Source organism: Halichoerus grypus, chromosome 15 (assembly GCF_964656455.1).
Source record: "Halichoerus grypus chromosome 15, mHalGry1.hap1.1, whole genome shotgun sequence".
Taxonomy (NCBI): domain Eukaryota; kingdom Metazoa; phylum Chordata; class Mammalia; order Carnivora; family Phocidae; genus Halichoerus; species Halichoerus grypus.
The window spans coordinates 4,478,738-4,501,214 of record NC_135726.1 but is presented as its reverse complement, the minus strand read 5'-3'; the positions used below and the strand labels follow the sequence as shown (position 1 = coordinate 4,501,214).

The following is a 22,477-nucleotide window of genomic DNA, read 5'->3' as shown; positions in this document are numbered from 1 at the left end:
CTCAGCCTTCTCACTGGTCAGATGAGGACAGTGGGGGCCGTGATGGCGCAGACCGCAGAGCTGTCTTCCCCTGTAGGTGCTCCATGTACATCGGCTCTTCTTAATTTTCTTAAGAGGTTCTGGGGCCCTGTCTCTTGGCTTCCAAAGGTGAGTTATCATCAGTTCCATTTTGCAGACGAGGCCCAGAGGTCCAGGAGAGAGGTTCGCTCAAGGTCACCTTGCTAGTGGGAATCTGCGCATGACAGAGACTTCGAGTTCTGATGCAAGGGTTTGGGAGGGGGGACGGTCCGAGCGTGGGCCTTTCACAGCTGCCTGGAAGGGTGGCAGCAACCGGTGGCCTCAGTGGGCTCTCCGCGGCCCGGCCTGTGGGGATCAATCCAGGCGGGAGCAGAGGATCCAGAGGAATAGAGGTGGCCGAGGGTGGTGGCTTTCACATCGCATTGCGTGAAACCCAGGTGTTCTGCAGCAATGATCACGGGGTCTGGAACGAGGGTGACAAAGGGTAGGACATGGGGATAAGACTCCCTGCCTCAAAGTGGCTGCTTCTCTCTGGCTGGTTTCCCATAGTGAGTGTGACGCCAAAAATGCCAGGGCCCCACATGGCCCAGTCTTCACACACTCGGCCCACTCAGGGAGACCCCAGGGCACCTGTTAGTGATGGACATGCTCTACCCCCGTCCCCTGGCTCCCCAGTTCTCTCAGACTCCAGGGCTGCTCCCATACCTCTCATAAACCAGACTCCAAAATGATCTTTCCAGCTCATGTTGGTTTTTTTCCCTTCCTCTTTCTGTCTCCCTACCTCCTCTAGCTCTTTATTATTGATATCACCTTAACCTCTGACTAATTGCCCCCAGCCTGTCAGTTCTCTTTGCATCTGGAGTGCGTGGGTTCAAATCAAGAATTTCTTTATTTCATTTATTATTTTTTTTTTTTAGAGAGGGAAGGGGGAGGGAGGGGAGAGAGAGGAGAGGAGAGGGGCAGAGAGAGAGAATCTTAAGCCGGCTTCATGCCCAGTGCACTGTCTGATTCAGGGCTCGATCTCACAACCCTGAGATCATGACCTGAGCCAAATCAAGAGTCAGATCCTTAATTGACTGAGCCACCCAGGCACCCCCAAATCAAGAATTTAATACTTCCCTGCTGGGTGACCTTGAGTAAGTTTCTTAACCTCTCTGTGCTTCAATTCCCTCTTCTGTGAAATGAAAATGGTAGCCCCCCACCCCTCCCCCCACTGATTTGTCGTGCGGACTGAACAAGTGAATTTTCACTTATAAGGTGCTTACAAGAGTGCCTGGCATGAAGGAAGTCCCATTTAAGCTCTTGCTCTTATTATGAGTATTATCTTAACTTCTGTCCAAGTCACACAGGAAAGATTTTGTTTGAAGACAGGAGTTTGAAAAGAAGTTTTAACTGCTGTTAAAAAGGTTTTTTAAAAGAACACCGGAGTACAAGCCCCTCAAATCTCATAGAGGGGACGAGGGGATCACTGTCTGAGCTCTCAGGGCAAGGGAATAGCAGAGCCAGGCTCAGTTAGGACTCACAGTCCAGTGCTCTTTCCACAGCCCCAGTGCCGTCTCTCAGGGCTGTCACTTTCCCAGGGCTAGAGGACTTTTAACTTGAGCCTGGTCCCCAAGCCCACCAGCCCCTGCCCCAGAGCACTTGCGGAGTCCTTCCATGTGGCTTGGTAAAGTTCCAGTCACCTTTTAACTTTAATGCCACTGCCTTCCACCCCCTTGTTCCTCCCTTCTGTGTAACCAGGGAAGGTAGGCTGGCCCTGGCCTTTCCAGCATCCCGCCGGTCTTGGATATAGGACCGCCTATGCAGCCCGTCCTCTCTCTCTTCTGAAGGCCTGCGACCTGCCAATTTTTTTCTGATAAGGGATGACCCACAGTGGCCACGTGTGAGTGAGTCTCCCAGGGCTGCTGTAACAGAAAAGATAAGCACCGTGGCTTAAAACAACACAAACGTATTATCTTGCACTTCTGAGGACCAGAAGTCCAATATGGGCCTTCAGGGGCTAAAATCAAAGTGTTGTCAGGACTACATTCCTGCTGGGGGTGATGGGGGAGAATCCAGTCCCAGGGGCTGCCCACATTCCTCGGCTGGTGGCCGCCTCACTCAGACCTCTGTTTCTGTCCTCACGTCTCCCTCTCTGACCCTGCCACATCCCTCTGATAGGGACCCTTGTGATTACATTGAGCCCACTGGATAATCCAGGATCATCTCCAGATTTTAAGATCCTTAACTTAATCGCATGTGCTCAAGTTCCTTTTGCCACGTCAGTAACATATCTGCAGGTCCCGGGGATTAAAATGCAGCTATCTTCAACTCCAGCAACTGGCTCACGTCCAGATCAGTGAAATCTGAATTTCAGTCTTTGGGGCCCTACTTGTAGGATGGCTTTGAAAGCTCCCCATGGTGATTTTATCATGCGGCCGGGGGTGGGAATGGGTGCCTGAAGTCGGGAGTGACATGATCAGGTGTGCATTTTCCAGAGCTCACTTGAGCTCACTCAGGTATTGCTAGAGGCAGTATAAATCGGGACAAGCCTCGTCAAGGGTAGTTTGGCCCTATTGATCAAAATAAGAAATGCAGGTGCCCCGTGACCTACAACCACTAGGATTTATTCGGCAGAGGGGCACGTGCAAAGATAGACGTATAAAGATATTTTACAGCACTGCTTATGGTAGCAAAGGATTGGAAGTGACCGAAATATCCCTCGTTGCGGGACTGGTTAGGTAGATGGTGATTGTGAAGGCAATAGAGAGCGCTGCAGATGTTATAAAGAACCTGGGGGGTCTGCACAAACCGACGTGGAAGGACCAGCGAGATGCGTAAAGTGCAAGGTGCAGAGCAGATCATACTGAAGGCGCTAGTCTGTGTAAAAATAGACAAGAGGAGCGTGTGTGTGCATAGAATATGTATTTCTCACAAGTGGGTAAAACACTGGAAACTGGGGTTGCTGCTGGAAAGGGAAACCGAAAGGTTTGGAGAAGGGATGAGAAGAAGAGGGGATTTCCTTTTCTCTCTATATCATTTTGTATTGTTTAATTTTTTAAAAAGATTTTGTTTATTTATTTGAGAGATTGAGAGCATGAGTGGGGGGAAGGGCAAAGAGAGGGAGAAGCAGGCTCCCCACTGAGCAGGGAACCGGACGAGGACGAGGGGCTTGATCCCAGGACCCTGGGATCATGACCTGAGCCGACAGCAGACGCTTAACTGACTGAGCCACCCAAATGCCCCTGTACTGTTTAATTTTTTAAATCGATGACATGTGTTGATTTAAAAAAAAAAATTTTTTTTTAAGTTAAGAGGCATCCTGGTAACAGTGGGGGTTGGGGAGGAGCCAGCCTGGAGGAAATCATTTATTCGACCTGGCAGGAGGTGATAGGGGGGTGAATAAGGCAGTGGCTGTGGGGCTGGAGGAGGGGGAAGGCCAGGAGAGTAGCGAGAATAGACGATGGAATCACACGGAAGGTGCTGAACGAATGGCAGCTGATGGGCCCTACCCTGCCGGCAGCTGTCTCAGCCTCTGCCATACCCCATCAGGGAGATTTGGTTAGCGACCGAGGCCACGGACCCCATTGGAGTGACCTGATCACAGTCTCCGGGCCACTGAGGTCGTTCATCGTGACCTCACTGGGGAAACTGAGGCAGCTCAATATTTTCATGACGGACTTGAACTAAAAGCACACTCAGATCTTTTGCCACCAAGAGTCCCAACGTCGAGGAGTCTCCAGGAGCGGGGTCGATGCCACAAGGCAGGCTGGCTGGGTGCTTTGGGGGAGCACAAACCCCCAACGCACGAAGGTGGATTGTGGGTTCAGTGCTGCGTATCTTTACATTTTGAAAGAAGAGCTGCAATCCTGATTTTTAGGCTAAATCGCTCAAATTCTAAATGGTACCAGCTGACTCAGAAGCTGATAAAGCACCACACAGCTGAACATGCACCTGTCTGATGATCCAGCAATTCCAATCCTAGGTGGATACCCACGAGAAACGTGCACACATGTTCTCCAAGTGGCACGGCGGGCTGGAACGCTGGTCACAGCCCTGTTACGGCAGGCACCGATCGGAACACCCAACCCCAGGAGGAAATAAAGCGTGGGTTCACATGATAGAATACCAGACCGCAACGAGAACACACAGACTATGACCCTTGGCAGCCACTCGAAGAATCTCAAAGTCATCATGTTGAGTGAAAGACACAGAAAGAGCAGATCCAGCAGTGACTCCATTGATAGAAAATTCGAAAACGGGCAGAACTAATCTATGGTGATCCCAGTCAGCTCACTTACCTCCGGGGGTCTGGAGCGGATTCTGAGGGCCGGTCATGTCTCACGATCTGTTTCCCTCGGGGGCTGCGTACACATTGAGTTGAATCTGTGCAAGAGACCGCTGCACTTTAGTATGTGTATTGTGTTTAAATTGGAAAAGTGGTTTTGTTTTTGTTTTGAGCGCCCACAGCTGTGGCAGGCCCGGTAAGACAATGGACAGGCTGGATTCAGCCTCGGGCTCCCTGTTATGACCAGTTTGTCATAGAGAATGGCTTTGAAAGTGGCCGGGCTCCAGCCCCGGAACCGCCGATGCGCGCAGGTGCCCCCAGCTCTGTGCCTTTTACCCGGACAGTCCTGCCCTCCCGCCCTCCTGCCCTCCCTCCCTCCTGGAATCCTGAGATCCCGAGGATGGAGACAAGTCAGCGGTGAAGGTCGGCCTACCTCCTTCCACCTCCCTCTACCTCTTCTGGAAGGGACGAGAGAGATGGTTGGGCCATTTGCAGCCACTTCAGCTCTCTGTTTAAAAATATTGCTCAAGGGGCGCCTGGGTGGCTCAGTCATTAAGCGTCTGCCTTCGGCTCAGGTCATGGTCCCAGGGTCCTGGGATCGAGCCCCGCATAGGGCTCCCTGCTCCGTGGGAAGCCTGCTTCTCCCTCCCCCACTCCCCCTGCTTGTGTTCCCTCTCTCGCTGTGTCTCTCTGTGAAATAAATAAATAAAATCTTTAAAAATAAAAAAAAAATTGCTCATGATGTAATTATCCCCAGCGAACGATGCAAGCTACCGAGAGGTGTGCATGCCTGGCAGCTGAGCTCTGGCAGCTGAGCTCTTCCTGTTGGAGGACTGGTTGCCCGCATCCCCCTGCCCCGCTCCCCACCCCGACCAGAGACAGAACATTATTGCAAGGTTACAGAGCAGAACATGAACTGGGACCTCAGCCCCCCCACCCCGCCAAGGTGCTGGTCGCTTTTTGTTAGGACATTTTTCAAACAGGTGGAAAAATTGCAAGACGAGTTCTGCCTTGGCTCATAATTACTAGCATTTTGTCATGTTGACGTTATATATGAATGTATGGTTTTTTTCTGAAGCATTTCGAAGTAAACTAGACACTATGACATTTCACCCTGAATTCTTCAGCACAGACATCCAGAAAAATAAAGGTAATTTTCTACGGAACCACAAAATCATTATCACATCAAACGCCAACTAACAAAAATGAACAATTCCCTAATGTCATCTGTGTCCCGTCCATCATCAGATTTCTGTGTTTCCAAAATGTGAGCTCTCGGCGCTCATGGACACGATTTTCACGGCTGAGAGACAGCAGGTCTAGTGGCTTCTCCTTCCAGGCTCAGACAGGACAAGACTGGGGCGTGGAGAATGGCCAGCACATCGTCACCGCCATTGATCCCTGAACTCTTTCTGTGTACCCCACACTGAACCAAATACACATTCTCACCCTTCCAGCAGCCCAGAAATCAGGCAGATCCAGTTATTCTTCCATTTCAGAGATGGAAACACTGAGGCTTGAAGAGGTTAAGGAACCTGTCCTCGGCATCTGGGACTCCACACTTGGTCTGTCTGCTGCAAACTGCTCTGGGAGACCTCACCCTCATTTCACATTCCACCGAGACTAGCTTTTCTGGGGCTGCGTCCCTGCCTTGCAAGGGCAGAGGCCAGGAGGGGGGTTCAAGGTTGAGAAAGAAACTCAAGGTGAGGCCAGGTGAACGTTCACCTGTGTTTGGTAACCTTAAGGTTCCTCGGATCCTGCTTTTTACTGTTTAGTTAACCATTTTAAATCTTCATGTATCATTTTGAAACCTTTTTATGATAATAATGACCCGATCCAACAGATATTGGTGACTATAATGAAGTTATGATTTCATGTATGTTTTAGTCAGGACGGTTGGCTAGTGCCCTGGGCCTGTTGCAGAGACATCCGCACACATCTTGTGGAGATGCTCAGCTCCTGCCGGAGTTCTCGCCCTGCCCAGTTGTGCCCCAGGTGGAAGCTAAGGGATGCCGGGGGTGGGGGGATGGCGAATAAGACATAGTCGTAGCCTCAAGGACTGCATGTCAGGGAGACAGACACAACTTACTATAACAACAGCAGATTTAGATAAATATTCATGGGGTATAGCCATTGAGTTTGGGGAGTACAAGGAAATTTGAGATGGATTCTAATTGAGAGAATCCGAGGAAGATTTTTGTAGGCAGAGGCATTTGAGCTGGGTGTGGAAGTATGAGTAGGAGTTTGAGCTGGGTGTGGAAGTATGAGTAGGAGTTTGAGCTGGGTGTGGAAGTATGAGTAGGAGTTCGAACAGTGGCTGAGAGGCTGAGAGGCGGGGGTGAGTTGGGTTTGGGCCTGAAGGGCATGGAAGTGGGCTGATCCCGGCATGTCCCCCATGGGACGGTGCAGCACTCATGTCTGGTCATGGGGGGCCAGGCCGGATCCTCTGCCTTGAAGAGCCGCCTGCAGTCCTGGTAGGGTGTCCCAGGGATGCTCAAGAGCAGCCTGGCTGAGAGTCTGTGGACCAGCAAATGAAACCCCCACAGGGTCACAGCACGTTTTAGGTCACAAATTATTTCCTGTAAAGTGTGAAGGGGGCCATAGAGGGTTCTCTCCTCCACACCCCCTCCCTTCCATGCCCCCCAGCCCAAGAAACATTTGTGCTTGCACAGCTGTCCTCAATGGCCTGTGGTCTGATGACCCTCCCTGGACACGTGGCCACAAGGTCTCTAAGGAAAAGGGTGTTATTCCAGGGCCATTTGGGGTAAGTGGGTCAAGTGCGGTTCCCCGGGGTATCTGCTCAGCCCCACGAACAAGCCGATGTGCCAAATGCCTCTTCTAGACCCAGGCTGGCTGGCTGGTTGCAGCGTCATTCCCTCCCCCACCCCGCCCCAGCTTCCTGCCTCCTGGATGCCCCCTCGGGGACAGGCCCCCCTCTGCTCTCCATTGCTGAGGGGGCACCTGGGACACGCCGTTCTGCGGGAGAAGGTCTGTCCAGGGATGAAGGTGGCAGAACGTGAAAATGCCACATGGCAGGAAATGGGACAGTTGAGGCCCAAGGCCTGCCTGTGATCTTGGCACTGGGAGGGTCCAGGGTGGGCACAGGGAGGGAGAGACGCCCATTGCTGGCCGGTCTTGCCTTTGGAGGCCGCATCTCAGGTGACATCCAACCTCCAGCATGCACCCTCACCCCACATCCAAGTGCTTTGCTTTGCAAAGATGTGGCAAGATGTTTATTATTGGGCTTTGGGAGCTCATTTAATTTGTGATCCGTAAGGCTCCTCCTCCACGCATTCTGCACCTGCTGCAGACGGGTCTCTTCAAAATGAGACAACAAAGCCACAGTGTTTTTAAATGTAATGAAATATTTTGGCTGTGAAATTGGCCAACGAACAAATGGATATGTTAACCCTATTAATAGCAGTTGGCCTTTTCTCCTGTTTTGGGTACTTTGTCTCCAGAATCATCCACCTTTTACTAGGTCTCTGAGGAGAGTGAGGGTCCCGGGGTCCTGGGGGCTAGAGGTGCCTAATGCAGGAAAGGGGGGCCGGGGGTGGACTGGGGGCCCTGGGGAACCAGGAGGGGCTGAGAGCCCGCATCTCTGGGCCAGTGGCTCCTGTCCAAGGTCAGGATGTTCCGAGGAAGGTGCTAGGGTCCGGGGCCACCTGGCAGCGTGTGGACAAGGTGGTAAGGGCTCCGCTGCCAGGATCCTCAACAGGGAAATGAGGAGAAACTTGAAAATAAGGCGAATGGATGCCTGCATGTCCTTTCAATGTGACACCAGCCCTACTAGCAGGCTGGCGGGGAGTTATTTATACTTCGTCCCCCAAGGAATCGTGCCATTGTTCGACTCCTCTTAACTATTCATTAGGGTCCCGATTCTGAAGTGAACATCGTTCACTGGCGAACTCGCGTCTGGCCCAGGTGCCCATGACTTCTGTCTGTTGGCAAAGAAAACCAGAGGCTGTGCTTTCTCTGCCCTCCCTGCAGGACCCTCCCCGGGTCTGTGTCTCACTCAGCCCCTTCCCCACCATTCCTGGGTGCCTGTAAGCAGGGGGGCCTCAGGCGCTCCTTGACCAGCTCCCACCACACCCGCTCCCTCCGTGAGGTGCACACTAGGTTTTTGGCACATGTTCATTCTATATTGGTGTGAGAGAATTAAAAAAAAAAAATCTTTAAAAAAATTACTTTTTGATGCCCGTTCATAGTCAAGCCTGCTCCTGAAGGCCCAGGGGGGGAAGGCCAATGGGGCCGTTGGTATTTTTGAGGGGATTTTGGTCTCCCGACATTTGCAATGCCTCAGAGGCAAGCAGAGCAATCCCCAAATGCAGCTCAAAGTTGGCTCAGGTCAGTCCCCATTCCCAGGCACCAAATTCTGGTCCAGGAATCTATTGCTGTTAAACAAATCGTCCCGAACTTACTATGGACAGAAAAAAAGAATCATGGATTCTGTGAGACAGGAATTCGGGCAGGGTGCAAGAAGGGCTTGGTGCACTCCTTGATGTCTAGAGCCTCTGCTGGAAGACCTGAAGTCTGGGGTGACTCCAACATCTGGGGCTGGAGGAGCCACTTCCAAGATGGTGGGGTGGGCAGAAGGCTGGGCTCAGCTTGGACAGGGGGCCAGAGCGCCTCCAGCTGGCCCCTCCAGCATGGTGGCCGCAGTGGGTGGCTGGACTTCTCTAACACGGCAGCTCAGCGCTCCTGTGAGCCAAGTGGGAGCTCCACGGTCTTTTATGACCCAACCTCAAAATTCACAGGGCATCACATCTACTGTACTCTTTTGGTCCAAGCAGTCAGAAGCCTGCCTGCACCCCGGGGGAGGGGCCCCAGCCCCCCGCCAATGGGAAGAGTGTCAAAGAATTTGCGGTCATGTCAAAGCTACTACTGCGCCTTTACGATGTCCTTCCTCTTTGGGCATTTCTGATGACTTCTAACAACCCACAGAAGTCAAGGCAAGAGCAGACCTCCACATGTGATCTTTGCTCCCAGTTTGTCTTTGGGGTTTTTATATAATCATGTTCCTTCTTTTTCTTGGTTCCTCCAATTCTGGGGGCAGGGGGAGTTGTAGAGCTTCCAGTAACATCTGCCCATGGAACTCAATACACAGCAGACAACAGGCCTATGTTGACGGGAGAGAGAGCTCATACTGCATTCAGTAAGTGAAGAAAACCAAGGAAAACTGAAACAGAAGAATATCAAGGTGCTAAGTGGTTATCTCCGGATAGAAGGTTTAGACATGAATTCTATCTTGTTGCTGCATATATAATTCTTCCTTTTTTTGTACAAAGCTCAAGTACCACATGGGGATTAAGTTTGCGGGCTTTAGAGTCACACTGCTTAGGTTCACAGATCAGTTCTTTCCATTCCTAACTTTGTAACCTTGGGAGTTAGTTTGATTCTCTGAAACTCAGTTTCCTCATCTGTAAAATGGGGCTATTAGGCCAACAGTACCTGCCTCCAAGTGAGGATTATTGTAAAGAATACGCAAGACAATGCAAAACAGTGCTGAGTATAATGTCCAGCAGAAAGTGAGCAACTGAAGTTAGGGATTAGTCTTAGTGGTATTATTCATAATAACTTTTTAAAGAGATGACTGATGGAAGGTTGTACAATTATACAAAAAAAAATAATAATAAAGGCAAACAAACCATAGAATTACCTAGAACCTTTAAAAGTCAAAAGAGAACAGAGTCTTAATTGTTTCTAATGTCCTGACAACAGCATTTTGTGTAGGTGTGTATGTATGTTTTATCAGAAGCATAAACCCCATTGTGTTGCTGGAAAAATCTCATAATTTGCTTTCACATCTTTTCAGGGCTGTTTGCTCCAGACATTCTGCTTTCATGAAGATTTTGAAAAATCTAGGGCAGTGATTTTCCTGAGAAGGGAGGGAGAAGGTCACCATGAGAGCGACTTGTCCTACGGATCCTCAGTCTTCTGGAGTAAGTACTCAATCAGGCAAGATGGAGAAGCTAAAAGCAATAGAATAATTGACCTGATTTTTTAAAAAGTACAAAAGCTTTGTTCTCTGCTGGAACACAGAAACATTTGTTACCCTAAAAGGAAACGTTTCTTTGACTTGCCTTGCTGTCAGCAGAAATTTTGGTGTTTGCATTCAACACCCTTCAAGGCTAAATAAATAGGAGGGACAGACAGCCCAGAGCAAGTCTGGACAAGGAAACAGTGGTGCAGAAGTAGGGCGATGGTCCCCTCAGCCAGCAAGAGGGAAGACTGGGACCCCGGTAGCACTGTGTCGGGGACCCAGGCTGGCCTGGGTCTAAGGAGGTGCACTTGAACCTACCTCGGTTGCGGAGCAGAAAGTTGGGCCAGAGCTGGAAGTCTGCCAGTTATGCCCCCGGCCCGGGGCCGACGTGGGATGGGGTACAGTAAGCCCTGGATTGATGCATACGCAGAGGAATTGAATGGAGTGGGGGAAACTCTTGACCTCCGTCTCCAGGGAATCATGCTTAGATGCTAGGACCAGAATCCAAAGGAAAGGACACTTTTTGTTCATTTTTCTGCATCCCATGTAGGGCTTACCTGGCTAATGATGCGGATACTTATTAACGGCCCACCATCTCTCCCTTGGAGAGACGGTGCTGGGGGTTACAGGAAATAAGATTTATTTTCTTCCAAATAATTTTCCACATTTTCTAAATTTTCTACAATGAGCATATGTTGCTTTCATATATTTGTACAGAATATATCTATGTAACAAAATCCAAATACACACCCTCCTCTCAAAAAAGAATCCATTCCCATCTTGTCATGCGTATCTCCAGACCTGTGTGGACACACTCCCTTCATAGTAAAGTCTTGAGGGCTTGCCGCACGCCTTTCATCACATCCTCAGCCCTCCCAACAACTGTGAGATATGATCCTACAGATGAAGGAAACACGCTCAGAGAGATTAAGCAACTTGTCCGAGGTCACACGGGGTGGGGTGAGTCTGACACCTGAGTCCTTGCCCTTAAATATCCTGCTATACTGCTCCATCCTTGTAAACATAATATAGCAAAATTAATTTGCAATTTTTTTTATGTTTTAAAAGATGAATGTGTTTGCTTTTGCTTGTGTGTTTTTTGCAAGTAAAGGTGAGGATTAGAGGCAGCTGATACGTGCAGAGGACCTGATGACTTCTTTTCTTTTGTCTGAAAATGGCAGGGAGCCATTTCGCAAACGGCAGAGACCACCTGCCCAGAGGGGCCTTCTGGAACACCCTGGAACTAGACTTTTATGATCACCATGGAAAACACAGAAAGCACAGAAATAAACATACTGGTGGGCCTTTGGGGCTGGGAAGACCAGGATGGCCACCTCTTCCAGAGACCCTGCTCTCCCTGGCACACCAGGCTATTTCTGTGCTTTGTCACCTCTGAGTCCGACCCTTCCTTTACTTCCTGGTGCCCTCTGTGGCCCGTCCAACCAAAAGGCACATGATGTCACACAGGGGCCCTTGGGCAGGGCCCTCTCCGGTGGCCAAGCCGGCAAGTGGAAAGAAGGTACGGAAGGTTCTGGCTCAGCCCACTGCCCGGGCTCCAGAGGAATGCCCAACCCCGCCCCCAGCCCGCGCCCCGTCCCGCCCCCGTCCCTTGCCCCGCCCCCGAGCCCCGCCCCACGCACAGCTCCGCCCCCATCCTGCCCCCCCCCCCCGCCCCCCCAGCCGGCCCAGGTGCAGCAGGGCGCCGACCTGGGCGCACTGGCTGAGGAGGTTGAAAGGCAGAAGAGTGGCACCTCCTTAAGTTTTGAAACCCAGGTCCAGCCCGTCCTCTCGGTCATTTGGATGGAGCTCCGTTCCAGGGGGTCAGTAATCATTTTGATACCTTCAGAAGCTATTTCCCAAGCTGTGCGGGTGGGATTTAATTTAGCTGTAGCAGGAATGTAATTGTGTTAAGTTGCACCGCCTTACTCCGACGGCAGGTGTTGAGGGCTTTGAAGATTAAAGTATGAAGAGAAATTAATTATTTAAGGAAAAGCACTGGAACTGGAGACAGAATAAACCTAGATTAAAAACCAGGAGGTCCAAATGCTCTTCATGCTTGACAAAAGATGAGTAGCAGCTCACATCTGCGAAATGCGTTATAATTTACAAACTTGGACGATGTGTTTCAGTCTTATCTGATTTGGCAGGTCTCTGATACGGTGGTAGCACTTCAGTCTGGCAGATGAGGATGTCCAGGCCCAGAGAGGTTGAGTGCCCGGCCCCGGGTCACACAGCTTCAAAAGACCAGAATAGAAAAATGGAACCCAAGTTCAAAGGTTCACTGTTTCTTTGAGGCCAGTTCAATAGAATAATATATTCGTAACTGCAGAAAGTGTTCAGTGAGGGTCTCCGTGACTCTGCTTTTCCTATTCATGATATATTGATTTGTGGTTGAGAAACAACAATTTGCCAATGTATTTAGAAAGAAAAATAAGCTATCAGGATTTGCACAGAAGACTTAACTATTGCTTTGGGTAGAACGTGGGCTATTCGTTATGGAGTCAACGGATGATAACAGCACCATAAAGAGGCAACCAGATGGTTTCCCACAGCCCAATTTTGATCCTGGGCGCACGGAGAAGCCAGATTTCCATCTGAGCTCAGAATCATCAAGCCCAATTGTCTTCCAGCCTCGAAGCTATTAAACGCCTGGGGTTGATGTAATTTTTAGAGGGTGAGATGGTAACTGTCTTTTAATGGGGTAGAATTTGCAACTGTGGTTAAGCACTGGATAATTGGACAGACCCACACAGAAAACTCTGCGGAGCCCCCTCCAGGAGGTATGGCTTCAGGAAGGACTCTTCCCTCCTGGGCTAAGCCTCCATCGCATGGTCCTCCCCTCGGGATGGTAGTAGTGTGGTAGGGGGAGGTCTGATGGGTGCCTCCTGGGTTCAGAGCAGGTGATCAGTTAACATTCAATGGCTGCTACTGTTGCCAAGGGCCCTGGGTTGTGTGAGCACGTGCTTGCACACACGTGTGTTTTAAGGCCATGACAACAACTAGAAATAAGGAATGAGATCCCAGAGACCTGATTTCTCATTTCAGCACAGCTCATGGAGGACTCTGAAACCCTGGGCACCTTGTTTATCTTCTTTGGTCTCCCAATTTCCCCATCTATAAAATGGACTTAATTGAGATTATCTGTAAATTTCTTGTCTATATAAGACATTCTTAGAATCTGTCATTCTTGTTACATCTCATATAGTTGGCAAAAACCTCACCAATGGGGAAGGGGCAAAAACCAACAATGGGCTGTGTGGGACTGGGAGGCGATAGGGAAGGGTGGGGATTGTGGTAAACTGAGGAGGGTGAGTCCCAGCTGAAGGGGTCGCCACTACTCCGAGCTGCCACGTGGAAGAGCAGGCTCCCTCATGCCAGACTTTCTTGTTTGTTCAAGAGAACTGGAAAGACAGATTTTTATGTGAAATTTTGCATTTTTAAATGCTGGCAGCTAATTCAAATGAAAATCGAAAGACCTGACATCCCAAACAAAGCTGTCTGAGCATCAGGTTCAGAATCAGCCCGTATCTATGGTCTCTGAAACAGCCACATCTCCAGTCCAGCATCATGTCCAGGCAAGATCACCCTGAGGACTGGTGATCTTTTATTTTAACATTGTTTTATTTTAACATTAAGACCCACATTATAGCCTCAATAGCGCCAAGGGGGAGACAAAAAGGTCCCTGTTCTAGAAATCGTTCATCTGTTTTTAGCTCCTGGGCTCAGCGTGGTTGATGACATCATCCTGCAGGGTTGCTCCTCTATGCAGAGTGTTTCAGGGAAGCTGAAAGGTCCTGGTGCCCCTAAATATTCCTCAGACACCTGCATTTCCATGATTTGTGCTGGCACCTCCAACCTCCTTGGGTCCAGCCAGGGTCTCCCACCTCAGTCTGTTACCAGACATTTTTACATTAGTACTGATGAGTTTCAGAGTCCTTTGGGGCGCTTTTAAAAAATCATATAAAAATATATTTATAAATAGATATTTACAAAAAATATGCATAGCATAAAATTTACCATTTTCAGCATTTTAAAGTGTATGGTTCTTTGGCATTAAGTACATTCACACTGTCGTGCAACCATCATCCCCATCATCTCCAGACTTTTTCACTTGCAAAACTGAAACTCTGGCCCCATTAAATTCCCCAGCCCCTGCCAGCCACCATTCTACCTTCTGTCTCTACAAATCTGATGACTCTAGGTACCTGCTGTGAGGGGAATTATACAGTATTTGTCTTTTTGTGACTGGCTTATTTCCCTTGGCATCATGTCCTCAAGGTTTATCCATGTTTTAGCAGGTGTCAGAATTTCCTGCCTTTTTTAAGCTGAATAGTACCCCACTGTATGTATAGACCACATTTTGTTTATTTGTTCATCTATCGCTGGCCAACTTGGGCTCTTTCCACCTTCTGGCTGCTGTGAGTAATGCAGCTATGAACATGGGTGTGCAAACATCAGTAGATGTTCCTGCTTTCAGGTCTTTTAGAGATAGACCTAAAAGGGGACATTCCTGGGATCCTAAGTAGTTCTATTTTTAATTATTTGAGGAACGACTCTATTGTTTTCCATAGCACCGGCCCCATTTGACGTTATTTCCGGCAATGCACAGGGTTCCAATTTCTCCACATGCTCACCAACCCTTCGTATTTTCTGTTTTTCGTTTTTGTAAAAAATAGTAGCCATCCTAATGAGTGTGGTGGGGTACCTTTTTTAAGGCTCAACATAAGGGGAAGAGGGAGAGACCATGAAGGCCATTAAAGAACCTTCTGTAAAGAAGTGCATAAGAGGAAGCGGTAGAAACCACTTGGTCACATGCAACAAGTGCTCCAGAGCTGTGTTGTCCAACAAATGCAACTAAAAATCCCGGTCCTGGATGGTACCAGTACATTTCAAGTGCTCAGTAGCCACGTGGTGGTGGGGGCGGTAAAGGGGGCTGGTGGCTGCCATATTGGACAGTGCAGATCTAGAACATTCCATCATCACAGAAGGTCCTATTGCAGATCTAGAACATTCCATCATCACAGAAGGTTCTATTGGACAGTGCTGCTATGGAATTTACAAGATGCATTCATGCAAGTATGTCTCACTTTGATGCTTGAGAATCAATATTGGCCCTGTTTATAGGTGAGTGCACTGAGGCGTGGAAGGCACAGAGACTGAGCTAAGGCATGCCACGTCTGGGTGGCAGGATGGAAAGCAGAGTCCCCCAGATTCCTGGGCCAGCAGGCCATGTCCCCCCGCCCCCCCACCACCACCGCAAGCTCACGTGGAACATGGAGGCGGGTGAGGGGAGGGAGTAGGTTACAAAGGGTACAGGCTCCACGGCATTTCTCAGGATTTCTTTTTAAAGACGAGTAGCCTGTGTGGTGATTTCCTGTGTGCTGTGCCAATATTTCTTGTCTAGCGGTTTATTAAATGTAATGGACCAGATGTTCCAAGGATTATATCGCCCTCCTGGCTTGGTGGCGCTGACAGCCTTTAGCTTCAATCAGCTTCCTGACTGCAGCAGGCCCCGGAGATTTCATGACCTCCTGCAGCCAATTCTCTCTTCTTGCGCAGTAATGAAATGTCAGCTGGGTGCGTGGCCATGCAGAATAAAGACTACATTTCCCAGCCTCCCTTGCAGCTACATGTGGTCATGTGACCAAGTTCTGGGCCAATGGGATGTCAGTAGAGGGTCAACATGGCAGCACCTGGGAATCTATTTTAAGATGCGGCTGGAATGCAAGTGCCCTCCACCTCTCCCTTTCTCCGTACTGTTGTCTGCGGCTGTCACCGTGGCCCCTGAGGACGAGGTCAAAGGTTAGGGATGGAGGAATGGAGCAGAGCCACCACGAAGCCCAGAACTGCTGACATTTGACTTTTTATTTGAAAGAGAACCGAGCTGCTGTCTGGTTCAAGCCACTGTTACTTGGGGGCAGAGCCGGTCTTCACTAATGAACAAGGTAGCAACAGCAGCTAACTATATATCGGGCCCTCTCTCGAAACTGTTAACATTCAGAATAACCTTAATAAAGTAGAGATCGTCAGCCGGGGATGATCTTGCCCCAAGGGGACATGAGGCAGCGTCTGGGGTCAGTTTTGCTGGTCCTGACCGAAGGGTGGGGTGTGTGCTGGGATACTTAGTGGCTGGACGCCCAGGAGGCTGCTCAGCGTCCTACCGTGCGCAGCACAGCCTGTCCTACAAGAATTGTGTGGTTCCAAATGCCAGTAGTACTGAGGTTATAAAGCTCTGGTTTTTGTTTTGTTACAAATAAGGAAATTAAAGCCAAAGGGCTTAAGTCCTTTGCCTTTGGTGACATAGCTTGTGAATGGCAGAGTCAGGATTCAGACCAGGTGAAAGTTGGTGTGCACCATGAGCAGGGCATGGGATGCATTCAATAGGTTCCCCAAACACCCTGCATGTTCCCACCTCATGGCCAGGAGTCCAGCATACCCTTGTCTTTTTGGGACTGGCTTATTTCCCTTGGCATCATGTCCTCAAGGTTTATCCATGTTTTAGCAGGTGTCAGAATTTCCTGCCTTTTTTAAGCTCAGTAGTACCCCACTGTATGTATAGACCACATTTTGTTTATCCATTCATCTATCGCTGGCCAGCTTGGGCTCTTTCCACCTTCTGGCTGCTGTGAGTAACGTGGCTATGAACACGGGTGTGCAGGTCCTGGCTCTGCTGATCCCAGGAAGACTGACTTTGAGCTGGTTACCTCCCCTCCGGCCCCCCAGTTACTTCCACTCTATCAATGGGGATGGTCAAGCCCACATCCCTGTTGAGAGTATTGGTGAGCTCAACAACATGGCACTGACCAATCAGTGGATCCAGTGGGCCGTAGGGTCCCAGAGGCTCTTTCTGTCCAGGGTGAGCCGTTCTGTTCCCATGGGGAACCTGAGGGGCGGGATCATGGAGGCTGGAGTGGGGGGCACATAGGGATGGAGGGGGATGGGCTGTATGCTAATTGATATGGAAAGATTTCAGTACTTTATTATTTTTTTTTTAATTTCATTTATTTATTTGAGAGAAAGAATGAGAGAGAGCACGAGAGGGAAGAGGGCAGAGGGAGAAGCAGACCCCCTGCTGAGCAGGGAGCCCGATGTGGGACTCGATCCCGGGACTCCAGGATCATGACCTGAGCCGAAGGCAGTTGCTTAACCAACTGAGCCACCCAGGCGCCCCAGATTTCAGTACTTTAATCACCTGTATGGTGGTTCTGGTATGCATGGGCCACATTTCAGCTTGAGTAGGGAGATGTAGAAATTGCTCACATTGGGAAGGTTTGGAGGAATGGGTCTGCAGAGCCAGCCTCCTTTACCTCCAAGTTCTCCCCCTGCTGTGAGTTTAAAGAAATAAAACACAGGCACCAGTCAGATGAAAGATGAAGGGCGAGAGATGATGCCTGATGAGCCCCACCTTAGACGAGGGGCTAGGGCACTCACTGAGTTCCCTCGGCTCTCCTGGGATGGGGGTTTATTATTTGCTTTCATTTTGCAGATGAGGAAACAGCGACCAGAGGGACTGGTACCACTTTCAGGATTTTGGAGCCGGTAAGTGAACTCAGGCATTTAAGCACCCACCCTGTCAGAAGGCAGGGGAGTAGGATTGGGGGTCTGAGGCCATCTGGGACTTGTGCAGTCAGGCAGCCTTTACGGTACCTCAGGAAAAATGGGGAAAGGATCTGGCCTCAGAGCGCCTTTGGCTCAGTAAGCATGTTCAGTAGACTTGGCACCTAGAGTTCACCAGGGCAGAGACAGATGCTTCGGGACCTTGACCCCAGGGCCCACCTGCCCCATCTGCACTCCCAGACTGGCTCCCTGGGTCAGCACCAGCTTTAGGGTCTTCATGCTCCTTTTCCACACTCCCTGGCAGGGTTGAGCCGCCTTTGGATTAGGAAGGTGCTAATGATTTGATATCTCAGCCCAGGGATTTAATTGATCCTTTAAGCTCAGCTGGAAAAATTCCCTCCCTCAAATAGCTGTTTCATCTTCCGGCCCTTGTCACCACTTTAATTATACTAAGTTCTCATCAGATGCCTCCAACGAGAGGGAATTAAAAAAAGGAAAGAAAAAAACAAGCTGTCATCGGGCAGGCTGGGTTTCCTTTCTAGACCATTTGGAACAGGATTGCTTGTTATCACCCTCCAATCAGCAGCTTTCACGTGGAGATTAAAAGGCGTTCCCCCTGAGACCACTTGAGATGAACAATGAGGCGCACGGGAGCTTAATCTTCTCGGTGGTCGTGAAACTCATGTTTTATGGGATATTGCAGCCTCCAGCCTCCCATTTCCTTTAGCAGGCTATCAGTCCCTGTGGCAAAAACGGTGCTCTGGGAAAATTCATGCCTCTACAAAGTGGTTAATGGTGCATGAAATCATTTCAAAATGTAACTAGAAAACCATTTCCAACATTAACCTTCTGTAGAAGGACACTGTGGACACGACTCAGGGCTTTGCAGGTTCCCAAAACTGGAGGGTGAATGCCTTTGTTTTCTTTTTGGTGTTTGATGTTAATGTAAACTTGACTTTAATAAAATTAAAGAGTTGCTTTTTTTTTTTTTGCTTTTAGCATAAATTAAAATTTTTATGATTGACTTGGACCTTAGTAAAATTGGAAAACAACAAGTTGAAACAACAGATGTGTGATTCAGAAGTTTCGAGACGGAACTCATGATTCACGGAACTCCTCTGTAAGTGGCGTGGGTTTACCAGAACTCAGCCATCCAAACGCAGTTCCTCGGCATTTGGAGGAACATGATGGGGCCTGACCTTGGACGGGTTGATATTATAACTTAGCCCTGTGAGTTCTTCAATAAGAAGTGTCAGCAGCCAGTGTTTACCAGTGGGCATGGGTTTTGATGGAAGGGGACGGACTCAGAGTGAGACGTCCTGGTGGGCAGGAGCGGCAGTGGCAGCAATGACAAATCCCATCTATTAAGCGCTCAGGTGCTTTCCAAGCAGCATTCCACCTGATCCTCCCAACAACCCCATGTAAGGGTGGTGTTATTGCCCCATCTTACAGATGAGCACATTGAGGTTTGGAGGGTCGAACAACGTGCCTGTGAACGCGGTGTTATTAAAACACAATGTGCATGAAGTGGAATTTGGAACAAACATTGTGAAAACCTGTGTGGCAGTATCTACTAAGCCGAGCATATGCCCACCCCATGACTGCCACCTCCTTACTCAGCACAGTGAATACTCTGACCAACAGACACGTCCCAGAAGAACGTCCATGGCAGCTCTCCTGGGAGTAGCTCCAACACAGATGTGCCCAAACGCCCAGCCACATGGATAAGTGGATTATTGTGTGTTTATACAATGGAGTACTCTGCAGCCGTGAAGGTGGACCCTCAGCCAGATCCCCACAGGGGTGAGTCTCTCCATTGCCAAGTGATAGAAGCCAGACATGACGGAACACATGCTGAATGATCTCATTCGTGGGAAGGACTAGAACAGGCAAAACTGGCATACTGTTCAAGGTCAGGATTATGATTACCTTTTAAGAGGGGGGGAGAGTGCAGAAGATGAGCTGGAGCATCAGGGGGCGATTTGGGCTGCTGGCAAGGTTCTGCCACTAAGCCGAGGGGCGGGTAGTGGATGCACTTACTCTGTGAAAATCCATCGAGCTCCGTCCTTTTTCTTCCATATCCTTTTCATTTTTCGAACAGCTTTGTTGAGATGGAACTCACCTACTATACAGTCCACCTACTTACAGTGTAAGATTTCGTGGGTTTCCGTGTATTTGTAGGGTTGTGTAACCACCTCCACATCCTGCTTTGGAACATTTTCAGCACCTGCTAGTCATCGCTCCCCATTTACCCCCACGCCCCCAACCCCGGGTGATCACTAATCTACTGTATGAGTTAGATGCTTTGGATGTGTATCTGTAGGGTAAATCTAGATTTACGACGTACTGAGACGACCACAGGATTGCACCATGCTCCTAACTTCTATGTCGTGCGCTTGGCTGTGTGGCATAATCACCCGCCTGGCCCTGTAGCCATTCAAAACTCTGACTTCTGGAATAGATGATCTTGAGAGTGTTTTCCAATGGGAATATCCCTTTTTTTCCTCATTTCTCCTGCGTGGGAGCAGGTCTGAGTCAAATCATCCTTTAATTTAGAGAGTTCAGTGAGGATACGTTTTAGAGCCAGAGGCTGACGTGGGTCTGTCTCCTGCACCCAAGCCGTGGGTTTCCCTGGACAGTGGATGTGCACTGGATGGCGTCATTTCTCTGGACTCCTTCCCTGGCCCCCCAGGGCCCGCTGCTCTGGGTGAGTGGAAGACATCTGTCCCCATCCCCATCCCCATGTGCCTGGCCGGGACAGCCCAGCACCAGGCAGGACACAGAAGGACAAGGCAGGGAAGGGAACAGAGAGTTGTGCGTCTGGGCAATTTGGGCACATAAGAGTAGCCTGGACATGGGTTAGAAGGAACAGTTGTTCTCTTGGCTGATCCAAAGTGAAAAACTGGCAACCAACAACCGACCATCTTCATTTGCGAGGTACTTTCACTTAATCCTCATATCACACCCCAAAGGTAGGAATCAGTATCCCCTTTTTCCTGAGAAGGTAAGGCCTCCTCTGGGGTGGCTCTAGAGTCAAGGGGCTAAGAGGGGGACTCTGGGGTCAGACTCTCTGTTGGATTCTGGTCCCAATTTCTGTTGCCAAGACCTTGAACCAATCACTTGAGCTCTCTGCCTCAGTATCCTCACCTGTAAAATGGGGAGAACATTTATCCCTGCTTCATAGAGTTGGGCCGGCGGGATATGCCTGTAAAGCATTTAGCACTCTGGCACATAGACATTCTCCAATGTTAGCTGTCGTAACCAGTATTCTGGTTAACATGACATTGATGATGTGATGTTGTTGAGGAAGATTATCCAGGCTAAGACGGGTAGGAAAGAGTGTTCTGAGCAGAGGGAATAGCCTCTGCTAACACCAGTAGCTGAGAGAACCTGAAGCCTAGGAGGAATTAAAAGGAAGCCAACGTAGCAACAGGCAGAATTTGGGGGGATGGTGGTCACACACTGGTGGGGTAGGCATGGGGTAGACCAAAAAGCCCTTGTGGGGTAAGGAAAGGTTTAGGGGTTTTGTTCTAAGGGTAGCAGTGGCCTGCTGGCACCAGGTTAAGGCTCTGTTGGGGTCTGGCTGGTTGACTGCAGCGGGGCTGAGTGGACAGAGCCAGGATGGGGATGGGGCAGTGAGTGTGGGGGCCTCTGCCTCATCTGGGTCGGAGGGAAGAGACCTGGTGGTGGCAGAGAGGGTGGGAGCTGGGGGGCTTGGGTCCTGCAGGAGCTAGGGCAGCTGACACTTGGCATTTATTGGGGGTAAGAAGGATGAGGGAGAGGCTGGTGTGGATCCTCCTGGGTCTCTGGTCTGGGGGACGGGATCGGATTGTCCTGATGGATAAGTGTGTATAGGTGCTTGGAGGCCTGGGGCAGCAGGGTCTGTTCTCAGATTAGGAATCTCATATGGTGGCAACTGAGAAATGGGGCTGGGGAGGTGGGCGAGGGCCAGGATGTGAAGGACTTTGAGGGCCCCGGAATTTGTACCTGTCCTGTAATCACAGATTGCTCCCCGGGGTTGCCAGCAGAGAAGTGATGTGAGCAGCGTTTTTGTTTTTGTTTTGGAAGAAGGCCAGAGCATGGAGGGACCCTGCTGGCGGTGGGAGGAGTTAGTGCTAATGCTTTGAACTGGGATTATCAAGCACTGTGATAAAGCAGCTAAATCAATAGCTGGGTGTGGGGAGCCAGGCATCAGGTGGGGAGTTCATTAAATATAGATATTTGCTGATGAGTTAAGACGATTATGGAGTCTGATTCAGAAGATTAGGGGCACAAACAGCCTGTTGACTTCTGTCACTTGGCAAAAGAAGTCCCCATCAGAAAGGTATAGAGCAACCAGGCCCCTTCAAACACAGATGGGAGGTGTTTAGCATCAGCCATATCAGCTCAGTCTGGTAACCACCTCTTGGGGGATTTTACATCTCTCCTCCTTCCATCCATTTACCCATCCTCCATTTACCCATCCAACATCCTATCCATTCTTCCATCTTTCCTTCCATCCACCAGTTTTCTGCCCATCCATCCTTCTATCCAGCTATCTATCCATGCTTACATCTCTCCATCCATCCATCCATCCATCCATCCATCCATCCTTTCATCCATCCATCCTTTCATCCATCCAGTCATCCATCCATTAATATATGGATGTGTAC

At 49.6% G+C, this 22,477-nt stretch overlaps 1 long non-coding RNA gene across 1 annotated transcript; it reads left to right on the top strand.

The window, feature by feature from the left end:
• Positions 1–15,960: 15,960 nt before the first annotated feature.
• On the top strand, positions 15,961–20,119 carry LOC118543730 (uncharacterized). Its single transcript, XR_004921223.2, has 3 exons — positions 15,961–16,213; positions 17,755–17,807; positions 18,825–20,119. It is a non-coding gene; the product is annotated as an uncharacterized LOC118543730 (long non-coding RNA).
• The last annotated feature ends 2,358 nt before the right edge of the window (positions 20,120–22,477 follow it).